Source organism: Cavia porcellus, unplaced genomic scaffold (genome assembly GCF_034190915.1).
Source record: "Cavia porcellus strain 051 isolate PalLab524CR breed Dunkin Hartley unplaced genomic scaffold, mCavPor4.1 scaffold_5, whole genome shotgun sequence".
Lineage (NCBI taxonomy): Eukaryota > Metazoa > Chordata > Mammalia > Rodentia > Caviidae > Cavia > Cavia porcellus.
The window spans coordinates 98,558,433-98,571,893 of NW_026947488.1; the positions used below are offsets into that span (position 1 = coordinate 98,558,433).

The 13,461-nt window shown below is 41.4% G+C and overlaps 1 pseudogene; it reads right to left on the reverse strand.

The window, feature by feature from the left end:
• Nucleotides 1-11,844: 11,844 nt before the first annotated feature.
• On the reverse strand, nucleotides 11,845-12,014 carry LOC111756712 (U4 spliceosomal RNA; annotated as a pseudogene).
• Between the last annotated feature and the right edge of the window lie 1,447 nt (nucleotides 12,015-13,461).

Here is a 13,461-nt window from a genome sequence, read left to right on the forward strand (position 1 = left end):
TTCTACAGGGTTTCAATGTGGCGTTCTTCTATGTGCATATAATATATTTTGATCACATCCACTCCTTTTCCTCCCTTATTCCGTCTCTTCTGTCTTATTAGCATCTCCCAAAGGGTACTATTAAAGAGGGATAACTCACCCCTTGGTATACGGAGAGTGGTGTTCAAGGAAGGCCCGTGCTTTTGGAATTTCAACTGAGTGCCACCAGGCACCAGGAAAGGCGCTTCCAGTGGTCGCATTTTACTGTGAACAAAGGTAAGGTTTTCTCAGCAAGAAGTTCTTCGCTCTGCGACTTCACACCTCACAGAGAAATCCTTTCTGTTTCAGGAGGATTCAAGTATAAAAGCAGAGTGCTTCAGGGCAGCACTGCAAAACACACACTTGCTGTGAAAGGCTTAACTTCTGTATTTGCTGGGTCAGGAAGCCAGGAAGCACTGTGGCTCTGGCGTGGGGTAGATTCCGACGAGCACCGGCTGGTGCTGGTACAGCGGGGCTGGGCCAGCGGGTGAGAACCAGGCACCTATACCTCTGCTCTCTTTCTCTTTCTCACTCACCCTTTCTGTTTGGTGTCAAGGTCTCCACCTGTAGTCTCTATGCATGGGATAGTTTCGGGGTGCTCTCACAGTATCACACCTCAGGGAAAATGGACAGTTTCTGTGTGTGGAGAGATAAACACAAAAACCCTAGTCCTGTTGGTATTTAACTGGGTCTTCATCACACATGTTACAATATGCATAAAAGGCTGTATAACCACAACCAGAGATTTTGTTCCTGAATCACTCTTCAGCCTGTGGTTATTTCCTTCAGCCCCCACCCATCTTGCTTTATTCCTTTCCCAATGATCTTCGTTCACCTTTTGAACTAATTCTTGGTTTATAAATGTTTCACTGCTTTTGGAAAACATTTCCAGCTTGCGGCTTCCTGGAGCAATGTCTCCATCTACTCTATGCTGGCATAGACCCGGCTCTCCCTCCCTCCAGTGCCTCCCACCCACTGCTGTGCCCCTCAACCCGCTGTTTGTGACCCCAACAGACATGAGCCACTTCTTGCTCTGCCTAAACCAGAAGGAGTTGGCCAAGGAGCTGGCCATTAACTGGGATGCCAAGATGAAATGGAAAGTTGATCAGCATTAAGGGTAATTTTCTGGGATTGTGAAATGAGAATAAAGCCCACTAAGAATTATAAAAATCCACGCCCTTCTGAAAGCATCTGATGTCCACTGTTCTGTGCAGTGAAAGAGGTAAAAACATAAGAACTGACACATGGAGGTCAAACGCAGATTCTGACCCAAGAAGATGATTAAGAATGTGCCCTCTAACCTATCATCTGTAAAATGTGGTTAATAACATCTGTCCTTAAGAGTGTGGTGGAAATTAGAGATAATGGAGTCCAATTTCTCAAAAAACTGGCTTGAGTGGATTAATGATGAGAGCAATAATGAATTTAAAAAGAAATCTCCTAAAGGGCAGCACCAAAGGAGGCACTGGCTACAGGTAGATTAGAGGAGGAGAGGTTTGGAAAGTCGAGTACATTTCCCTGGCTTATTGCAACAGCACTTGCTATGGACTGCATAATCTTTGGTTTCTGTCAAAATTCTGAAACTGAGTTATAACCAACTACAAAACATTTCATTCTCCCCGAGTTAGTAGCACTAACAAATGTTTATTTAACTTCAATGAGTAAACTCAAGAGAAAAACAGAGAAAAAAAACCACCATCTCAGCTACCCCCACCCACTCTGTGGCCCTGTGGGACCATCAGGACCAAGGGAGTGATACGCACTTGTTCCCTCATGCACAAAGACTGACGGGGACAGGCGGCAACCTTAGAATTGATCTATGTCTAGGAGAACCCAGAACTTCAAAGCATTCATCTGAGTTATGTTTTGCTAAAAACTTGGCATACAAAAGTAGGTAGCACTTTGGTGTTCAACATACAGAGAAGGGTTTCATGGAAAACAAAAATTTGCTCTGTTTTACAAATAGCGCTGCAATTTGGGGATAAGAAGCTTGAACAGAAGAGGGGAAATGACTTGGTAATTTTTGTGGGCTTTTGTATTTCTTAACATTCGTATGTTGGTATCTCTACTCTGTACTGGAAATGGGTCTGTATTTGAAGATAGGCTCTTAAAGAGTTGATGAGGGTTAAGTGTGTTCATTTAAGTGAGGGTAGACTCCTCTGATCTGACGCAGAGGAGGAGGAGATTAGGACTCAGAGAGATGCCAAGGTGCACAGAGTCAAAAGACTTCTCACCATGGGAGAACATGGAACAGACACAACCATCCCTGCAAGCCAGAGGGAAATACTGCTGAGAAATAGCGAGCAGCAGCCTGTGAGGGCCACAGCAGGACCAGGCGGCTATGACTAACTCGCACTCCGGGCTAGCAGTCAGCAGTGCCTTGATTCTGCTACATAACTCTAAATCTTCCTTCATGGTCTGCTACTGGCAAACTTTCTGATGTTTCAGTCAATGAAGGCATAAAGCATCGTCCAGAGTGGAGCAGATAATTTAGACAAAGAATCACATGGCAAGAAGCAGAGGAGGTAAAGGTGAGAACTTCAGCCAGTGTGGGTATGGAGGCGCAAGGCTATCTGCACAGCTGGTCCTAGTGTCCTTATGACTGGACAGCTCTGAGTGAGTGCTCCCTGAGATGCACAGTTTTCTCCTTTATGAGCCTGGGGGATCCTGGGACGCCTGGAAAATGAACCTTGAGCAGACACAAAGAGGAACAGCATTTAGAAGACAGTTGCCATTTGGAAGCTACTCTATGCTGAATCTCACCTTAAGGCAAAGCAACTCAGTGCTGCCCTGTGAGTAGGCCCAGCTTCCTTCTGCAGCAGACACGCAATGCTGTCCTGACTTAATGTAGCAGAGAACAGGAGCTTAGATGCCACGTGTTGATTCTGAGCTCTAAGTTTCATAGGAAGGATCCGTGATTGCACAAGCTAGTGGCTTAGTACCCATAGTGTCTTGATAGATTGCCACCTAAATGGTAATAAATACCCTTGACATAATCTATAATAAATATCCTGGTATATTAATGTGAAAGACACTGGAAAGAATGAAAATGAGCTGAATAAGTTCCTTTCTTCACCCTAAATGCCCCCCTACCTCTAGAGCATACTAACTATATCACCTAATATACAAATTACAACTGCACTGGGCTACTCAGTCTAACGTGGTTTTACTTTTCATAATTTCAATGACTCAAATTCAATCCAAAAACACTAGGAAGAAAATTATAGAAATGACAGTTTATAAATTTTATGAATAGCATGATAGAATATCAAATTGTCCAACTCCCTCCTGCCTATGAGGTGAATAATTTCTTTTCCAAGGTATCTATACCATATATACTACCCACTAGGTACATGCATTAGACTTCTTAGTTAATCAAATCATTGTCATCATATGGCTGAGCCCATGTTCAAGAAGTCCTTACTTTATTAACAACGGACTCAAGACACCAGAGGAGTGATACTGGTAATGCAGACATACCAGAGAAGCTATAGCATGCTTACTAAAAATGAAACAGAGACAGTGTTTGACTCTTAAGGAAAGAAAAAAGCTTGCTAAAATCTGCTTAGTAAAATTAGACGGTTGAGGGAGCACATATCTACAACTTTTAGTTTAGTGTATTAATTGTTCTAGTTATTAGTTATTGCTAGTAAAACATTATAGTGCCTGTTCATAAGTTAAACTTTGCCATAGGCATATATGTATAGGAAAACTGCAGTATTGTCCGGCTTCAGACAGCCACTGGAGCTCTTAAAGCACACCCCTGTGGGTAAGGGGGACTCATGTGCTTTACTTTGCCCGCCTACACAACAAGGATTTGCAGATAGCAACTAGCAACCAGATTTTTTAACGCCAGGAATCGAACTCATGACCTCACCCTTACCAGGCAGGCACCATGCCACTGAGCTATACCCCCATCCCACAACCAGACTTTAAGGAATGAATCTTTGAATATTATTTGATTTTTCCTTTAACAATCACTATTCCAAACAAACTACTTAAAATCTCAAATACTTCTGTCTTTACAGTTGCAATCCACATCGGTGCCAACTGGGTTTTCCAGTGTGATTCCCAACTTCTAAGACTGGGATTTAAATTATGCAATTTTTGTGAATTCAGCAAAATGTATACATACGCTGTGCTGAGGGTTTCATCTTCCTGAGGTTATGTTTATGGGCTGGGGAAAAATAAAGATCACCAGTGGAAAGCTGTCATTATCACCCAGTCATAAGGGACCTTCCTGGACTTCCCTTTTGCCACTCAAACAGGAAGTTAAAGCCAAGCTTTTCTTGCAAACCAAACTTTACGTATTGAAAATAAAAACTGCCTAAACCAAAACCTTCTTCTTTAGCTCCAAATTACTCTCCCCGAAGACAGCACGCTATAGCTACTGTATCTCACACAGGAGCATGCTTTCCATGATCTGCAATAGGCAAAAAGATATTTTCACAACAGCTGTATTTTTTTTTTTGCAACAGCTGTATTTGAATGCAAATGTTTTCACAAACACTAAGAACCAGCAGCTCTCTTCCACTGGGGAACATTCACTAGCCCCCAGCCTAACAGCAGCACTGTGCTCCTCAGAACACACCCAGGCCCTTTGTTTTCTGAGGATTTTGCTTAGAGCTGGCCTTACTGTCTTGGGAGCATTTCTTGCGCTACTTCCTTGGCCAGCTTTCATATCACCTGCTTAGCTAGGCGTTCTTTGATTGCACTATCTAGCTACAGTAATTTATTTGCAATTATTGAGTTTGTTGGCTTGAATTGTGTTTTGCTTTGTTTTGCTTTTTGTTTTGTTAGGCCTATGAAATGGAGCATATCCCAGGTTCTTAGGTAATTAAGAGAGGTACCACATCTCCCAGGATGCCGGGGGCACAGCTGTGGCTTCCCACCACGATGGAAAAGACGTCTTCCCTGCTTACCCATGGCAGCTCATGCAGCCCGTGTGGCCATTCTGGAAAGGGAAGAGCTGCTCACATGAGCCCAGTTTCCTCTCCTCTACCAGCTCTGTGCTATTGCTGCCTCATTGTCAAACTCTCTGCTGTGGCTATATCCACGTTCTCCCCTCCTCCACTCATAAACTAATGAATTCATTAAAATGCTGTGATTGGCCTTAGCTACCCTGGGCTCTGCATTGCTCTGAGTTCTTGCAGAATGGTATTCATGATCTCCAGGTAGTAATATGGTAGCAATGTGCTGCTTATGCAAGCAAAAGCTGGGTAGAGGCAGCGTGTAAGCTCTGGGGGTCCCCAGTCCGTCTCCCCCTAGACCAGGCACATAATGACCATTCTCCCTCATTGCTTGTACGCTCAACCTCATGCTCTTGTTCTAGCATTTGTTATGACACTCTAGCATTGCTATATAATAATCTTTAACAGATGTTCTGTGCTAAGCACTGAATATCTAAGGCTGAGGTACTAAACCAACCTAAGACCAGGGTTGTGTCTATATTCTGGGCAGAGGAATTAATGCTAAAACATAGTCTGTGGTTGGCATCAGGTGTCACAGGTAGATCTATGAATTTGCTATGTAGAAGCTCAAGAAAGACGAGCTACCACTTGGTGTTTTCTGGCTCAGTCATAATGCCGTACTTCTTGTCTACCTGAAAGAAGGATGCAGCTGCCATATTCCTGCCCAGATGACAGCACCTACAAGATAACAGCACCAGTTAATTGAGTCAATAAACATTAACTCAGATCTGAGAGGGACATGGTGATAGCAAGTAAGCATATGGTCATTTTTGTTTTCCTACGATAGAACACAGTTACCAATAAATGCTGACTGGCCTTTTGTTTTCAGCTAAGTCTCTCATTTCCAGAGCTGTCACATGAGAAATACCGTGTGGGCCCTGCCACTCATCAAAGTCATCAGGGCAGGATTTACAGCCTGCTGCAGAGTGGCTGTCCCAGCACCGAAAATGACAGACTTGGGTCCACTCAAAAATGTAACTGGCAGCCTTTGTGGCTGGGTTATTTTTTACATGCATATTGGGACCACCATCTATCAGAAGGAATTCTCTATCAAATATCCTAAACTATTTTTAAAACTGTTGTTTGCACTTCTTATGGAAAAGGTGATGTTGCCCAACTAGGATGGGTGCTTATTTCCCCAAATGTTTCATAATTTTCCATATGCAAAGAAAAGTCATTTGACTTTGATAAGCAAAAGCCTCTCCAGAAACAGAGGTGACTGTCAACACAGCACCACCCAACATTTCCCAGGGGTTGCTCATCTGAAGGCAGTGATTTTATTTTGCAGCACAGCTCCCCGCAGCATAGTTACCCCCTGTTCCCGCCACTCTGACAGGCACTTGAATTTTTCCCCATCAAGCATCTGCTGGCTGGGCCTGCCAGCAGGAATTCCATTTTAAAATGTTTTCTATTCCTGCCTATTTGTCAGTTTCTCTGTTGCCACTACTTTTCCTTATGTTTGTCTGTAAGATAAAGCAAGTTAGAAGGCGGCACAGACACCTGTATTTAATGGGTAGATAGCTTTACTAATTTATCTAAGATACCTTTTCCCGTGATTCGCACACATTCTAGAACCGCAGGCATAGTTCCTGAGAGGTAATATCATACAACTTCATGTGTGAAAGAAAGCACTGCATTAAGCATTTGGACCTGGAATGTTTAATATTTGCATTTGACGCCAGAATTAGGGTTTGACTTTGCTACCAGGTCAGCTAAGGAGGTTGTAGGCGATTTCCTGGAGCCAGGCATGTTGCACCTGCCTCATTCAGGCCACAGGAGTTGCCTCTTCCCTGCCACCAGGTCTGTCCATTTCTTAGGATCACTGCTTTCGCTGTAAACTATTTCCTCTCCTTCACTGCAAAGAGTTCATTGAGTTGTTGGGATTACTGACATTTACAGTGGATCAACCACAATTTCCTGTGCTTATTAATGGTTTGTGATTTAATGCAAATCTCGGAGCTGTATTAACAAACTTCAGTGTTACCAGCAGTGTCTGAGAACATGAGATTACTTTCGCCCTCTTTACTGCTCCTCTCAAAGGACACAGTTACATTATCTGAACCTGCACTGGCTTCTTGTGTTCTTACCATACCGTCCAAATCTATTCTTCTCCTTGTACCTTTCTTTATTCTCTTTTCTCCACATTTTCATTATGAGTGATTGATCTAGAAAGTACAGCACCTTCCTTCCATGAAAAACCAGCAGGTTGCTTGTGATCAAAGGAACAAGTTTTGAAAAGCTTGGTGTTTCCGGATCCTGCTCCACTGGCCAATCAGTCCTAGGAAACTGGAAGCAGCTGCACAGCCTCTAGTCTGGGGCACAGAGAAAGCACTGATGCTAAGAGAAGTCATCAGTTTGTTTGCTTGACAGTCTGTGAAGAAGATGTCCAGGACAGAGGAATATGGATCCTTGGTTTCCTAATATTGTCTTAAAAATTCTCATGCTCCCTTTATCAATTAAAATCTAACTGGGAAATTAAAAAAACATTTCAAGTACATAAGACAGGAAAAATTGAACACAGGGTATTGACCCTGTGGACCAAGAAAGCCCCTGGAAGTCAAATAGGTTCAGGGGAACAACAATACCAAGAAGCCACAGCCACCTTGCTCAGGCAGAGCCGGGAAAGGGGCAGCACTGGAACCTAGCGCCTGGGGTCCTTCTGCTTTCCTGGTAATTATAAAGCCAAATTTGGAAATTTCATACTGGTAAATCACATTCTACAAAATCACATTATTTCTTTATATTCTGCAAAGTTATTTTGAAGATTATTTCAAACTAACAGGAAAAATGATGGGGATTTTAAAACAATGCAATCTTCAAACTCTTAAACATTGTTAAAAATTTCTTAATTTTAGAAAACACTCTTGTTTTAAGCATTCATTACATCTTGTTATTTTTTTAAAACCTGAAGATGTGTTAAAAACCACCTTTCACAAAAGCACTAAAGTTCAGAACTAAGAGACATTTCTAAGAATCTCTGTCTTTCACCAAGTTTGGCTCTTTCTCACTTTTAGTCACCCTTGAAACCTCTTATGACAAAACTGACAAAAATGTATTGTGCTTCTTGAGCATGAGGCTAGACCCTTGTGTGATTTTCTGTCTCTACCAGCTGACATTGTACCTCACACCAAACAGATATTGGAACAGATTTTTAACGGATTAACGCTTGGAGTGGAGAGGAAGAATGAGGATCTGGAGATACCGTGGAAATTAGTGAAGTAGGGGCTGGTACTTTTTAAGTTTAATTTTATCATGCAATCCTCGTACGCAGAAAGCCTGCACTACCCTTGCCATTGCCCATGGAATAGGACTGCAGCTAGATAACACCTAGTTAAGAATCAGTTTCAATCAAATAATAACCATATGTTATGCATATGTCTCAAATAGTGTAGTACAAAAACATTTGTACACCTAGGACCTATTTGTATTAAAACATTGTTCATCATATGTCTGAAATTCAAATTTAACTGACCGTCTTAAATTTTATTTGTTACAACTGACAGCCCTGATGTTTTGACCCATTTGTGTAACTGTAACAAGATACTAGAAACTGAGCATTGTATAAAGAACATAAATTTGTTTTATTACAATTCTGGAGGCATGAAGTCCAAGATTAAGGCACACCAAAGGTTCAGTATCTGGTGACAGCTGGCCCTGCCCCAGAGTGGCACCATGGGCAACCTCTCCTCAAGGGAGGCAGATTCTGTCCTTGCACGGCAGAAGGCAGAAGGGCAGCAAGGGGGCAGAGTGCTCCTGTCAGGCCCTGGTTAGGACACTGGCTCCGCTCACGAGGGCAGAACCCACTTCTCACATATTACACTGAGACCTGTGTTTTCATTTAAGGAGGTTGGATTTCTGAAAGTGCTTTTGCTTACTTAATTTCACTAAACATATAGCATGTGCACCTCATGGTGGTGAGTTCTAACTATGGCCCTCAACAGTCTGCCACTTCTATTCCCTCCTCTTGAGTCTGGGATGCCTACCTGCTTGTTCCAGGGGGCAGCACAGGGCACAGACAGTAGAAGGCACTTCCATGATCAGGGTGTCTGTAACTCTGCCTCTGTTCCGTATCAGACTCCCTCCTGCCTTCCTGGCTTGCATGCTGTGAGCAAGGGGGACTCTAGTTCACTGGAACGTAAGCCATCAGATTAATAATTCTCAAGAAACCAAATCCTGAAGACAACACAATGCTAAGACGCTATGTATGCTTTCGCAGTAGACCCAGGCCTGGGTGACACCTCAACAGCAGCTTTGTGAGGTGCAGATACAGAGGACCCAGGCCTCCACCCTGACCTACAGACACTCAGACAATATCATGCTGCTTTAAGCTGCTAAGCTCACGCTAATTTGCTACTCAACAATAGATAAGCCACACACTCATGGTACATGGTGTGAAAACTTCAGTTATTCCTGTGGAATTTAAGTCTCCCTCCCATCGTGTCCCTACCCAAGCAGATCTGGTTCCCAGAAGCAACCACTGTTACAAGCATTTATTCTGACAGTTAATCAGGAAGCATTTAAAATTTTTAAAGATAAATACACATATAAGATATTGATATTGTTATTAGTACCCTAATGATATGGAGATGTTTGAGTTAATGAAAATGAGAAATTTCTTAGTCACCCACTCTACCATTGATTTAGTGTCTTATCCAGACTGAAATGCAAAGCATTATCAAGATGAGTAAAAATAAAAAAGAAAGTGTCAGATGGCATGGTTCGAACTCACCTCGTGCACCTATGCACCACATGGGATACTGCAACCACACCTCAGAGGTGACTGGATACAACCAAAAACGACAGGGTCAGAGCCAGGCTGGAGGATTGTCTCACATACGTGGGTTAAAGAATAAATTGAACTAAGAAGACTATGTCACCCGGAAGAAATGTGAGCACACTTCCAGTGAAGAGCTGGGTAGTTACTATTTTAGGCTTCGAAGGCTGATGGTACCTATCCCAATTACTCAGCTCCACTTGGGGAGCACTAACACAGGTACTGGTGGTCTATAAACTGAAACTATGCCCATGTCCCGACAAGGATTCGGCTTGGAGTTGGTTAGGCCCCCGAGAGTCCACGGTCCATGGTCCCCAGTGTTCAGATAGTGGATCTTTAAAAGGAATCTAGGAAGGGTAACACATGGTTTGGAAGTGCGATTTTAAATGGAAGTCTCTTTTTTCAAAGATGCTCCCAAATACATGAAAAGATATATAAATGCATATTTTTAAATTATAACAACTTAGAACTGGTGTTTTAGCATTGCATACTAAATTATGCTATTTCAGAATGAATAAAATAAGTACTTAAAGCCTAATATACAGACCTAGATGTTTCATGTTGTTGTTCAATATCTACACATAAATTTTATTGATGCTTTGGAATGAATTCTACAAAACTTTTTTTATTTTTTCAATGATTTTTAACTGTTCATTATATACTTTTATGTCTCATACATTCTTGTGGAAAGCACTCAAACCCTCTGACCAAAAGATCTATAAACAAAATAACCACACATTCACTGGTTCCTGGAACACTAGGACGGAAGTTTAACTGATTTTGTTTCCTGTTCCTAATCCTCCTACTCACCAGGCAGACACTCAGGATGGAAGACACGACCACAAGAAGAAAATCGGTTGCTCAATTTTACAAAAACACTGTGACAGTATGTTTATTTTCTTTCTTGTTAAAAGAGAAAAATATTTTTTATTCATTTAAACATCAAGGAATACAAGATTTAAATGAAAAGTTGTTACTTTTTTCTCTATCTAGAATTCCATCATCTCTGAGACATAACTATTTTTAAGAGACCAAGCTTGATGAGAGAAGATGTATGTTTCAAATCTTGGAAGAGGTTAGAACACCACAACTTTCCTTAGGTTTGAACCAACTCCACATAAACAAAAACATAGCTGAAACCCCAATCTGAGGTGTGTTGGAAATGTCTAAAACAAGAAGAGGATGCTTTTTGACCCTAGACTCCACTGCCTCCTCAATCCAGCCAAGTGGGTGTGCCAGCTGTGCTGGTGAGCCACACAGAGCCTCTGGGCTGCTTGACAAGAGAGAGCCTTGGCTCACCCCTGGCCAAGCGATGACCACAGACCTAAAGTCCTCTGGGGTTCAGGAATATCAAGGAAATCCACGGGAAAGGGTCAAAACTCCAGCTCCCAGCCATAAACTGCTTCCTCTAATTATGGTCATCCCTATACTGGGAATGCAGAGTGTGTTAAAATTCTGCAAATTTCCTAGAATTTGTCACACATGGATTACTTGGCCCGGTGAAAGGCAATAAAGACTAAAATTAATTTGTAAGCATAGCCCTCCCTACGAGTAATCAAAAGTCACCCCAAAGCTGCAAAGAACATGACATTTAAGCTACCAAATATAGCTAGATGGCTTAATCCTAACTTCATCAATACCTTCCCTGTCGCCAAGCAAGCCAGAAAATTAAAGTGCTGCCCCAACGGGAAGCTTAATTACGAAATAAAAGCAAAGGGGCTGTGAATAGTACATGAACAAGCGTGTTGCTAGTTCATGTAATATACAGCATCAGAGTTCTGGTCCACAGACGACTCAAGCCGGTATGTTCCATGATCACAGCTGGCTGCACAGCTGCATCTGCGGGTGAGGGTGGCTAAGCAATGGAGCCTCAGCTGGGCAGCTGCCTCAGAAACCAATTCTCAATAGGATGAGCCTTTGGTGTGTAGCCAGCAGCAACTGCCATAATTATCATGGTAGATACTGTAGGGAACTCAAATTTAGTAAAACGTAGGGCTATGAAACGTGCCTTTCTCTAGGAAGATAGTGCCAATTAAAACACAATGATCAACGCACTCAGAGTCCAGAGAATCGAGTAAGCCAGTATTTAAGATCTATGCATTTTACATATTCAGGAAGACACAAATGATATTCACCCATGGGTAGGTATATTTGAACTGGTGTCTCAGGGCCATTTGAGGACAGTTTGTAATTAGCAATAATCGTGCCTCAGATAAACCTCACTGGCTCCAACACTGCCACAGGGCAAAGCTGCAGAGCTGTTTGAAAAGAGCAAGATGTCAGTACATCACGGACATTCTACAGCGGATGCCTCCTGGCCCTCTCAGGACATTAACTGAGTGGGCGACAGAGGGGGGGAAAGAAAGCTTTATGTTTTATTGGATTTTTAACTTGTTAGAGGCAAAATGATTCACTCTGTTTGAAGGTTTCTTTCATTACCACCACTGAAACTCACTGCCTTTGCAGCATGGTTTTTAATTATATTCTCATTGTACGTGTTTATAGTATGTACTGGTTATATTTGTGGGAAGCAGATACATGCACATAATATATCTTAATTATTGTATCTCCTCCTCCCTTCTTCTCATCCCTCCATTCAGCATCCTCTTCCTATTTAAAAAAGATCTCCCTATTTCCTATTGTTTACTAGTTAAATTATTTATACTTTAAATTATTTATACTTTAAACTTTTAAATTATATTTTGAATTTTTAAAATTATTTAGACTTTAATTTTTAAAATTATACTTAAACATTTTCATTATTTATATTTTAAATTTTTATAGTATTTGTACTTTAAGTTATTGATACTTTAAATGACATATTTTTGATCTCTCATATAAGAACAGTGATATGATATTTAAGCTTCTTTCTCTGATATATTTCACTTAACATTAGGGTCTCAAGATGCATTCACTTTCCAAAATACGGCTTAAATTGATCCTTCATCATGACAGAATAGTACTCCATTATCTATAAATATTGTATTTTCTTTACCCATTCTTCTTACCCATTCAACATCTAAATGTTGTCGTAATTTGCAAAGACACTGAGCATTTTTATGTATGTTTTGACATTTGTACTTCTGTTTTTTATAACCGTGTATTCATTTCACCAACTTTTCAGACGGGTCTTTCATTTTCAGTCATTTGATTTATTTGACTTCTTTATAGATTCTAGATATTAGTCCTCTGTCAGAGAGGTAGGTAGCTCGGCAGTGTTTCCTACTGTGTGGTCTGTCTCTTCACTGAATTGGTTGTTCCCTTTGCTGTGCAGAAACTTTCGAATCTGACATAATCCCACTTGTTGATTATTGATGTTATGCCTTCTACAATCAGTCCCTACCTGTGCCTATGTCTTCGAAGAGTTTTACCTGTTTTATCTTCCAGCAGGTTATGTGTTTCTGTTTTAATATCTAGATATTAATGTCTATTTCTATTTTGTTTCTACTCTGGAGTGTGATGACAGATATGGATCTAGATGCAATCTTCCACGTGTGGGTAGCTGGTTTCTCCCAGCAGCAATTGTTAAAGAGGATATCTGTCCTTCAGCACATGCTTCTGGATCTTCTGTCAACGATCAGATGACTTACTGTGCCTTTAAAGTTGTTTCTATATTTTCTACTCTTTCCCCTGAACCACATGTCTATTTTTATGTCTATTTTCTACTCTTTCCCCTGAACCACATGTCTATTTTATCAT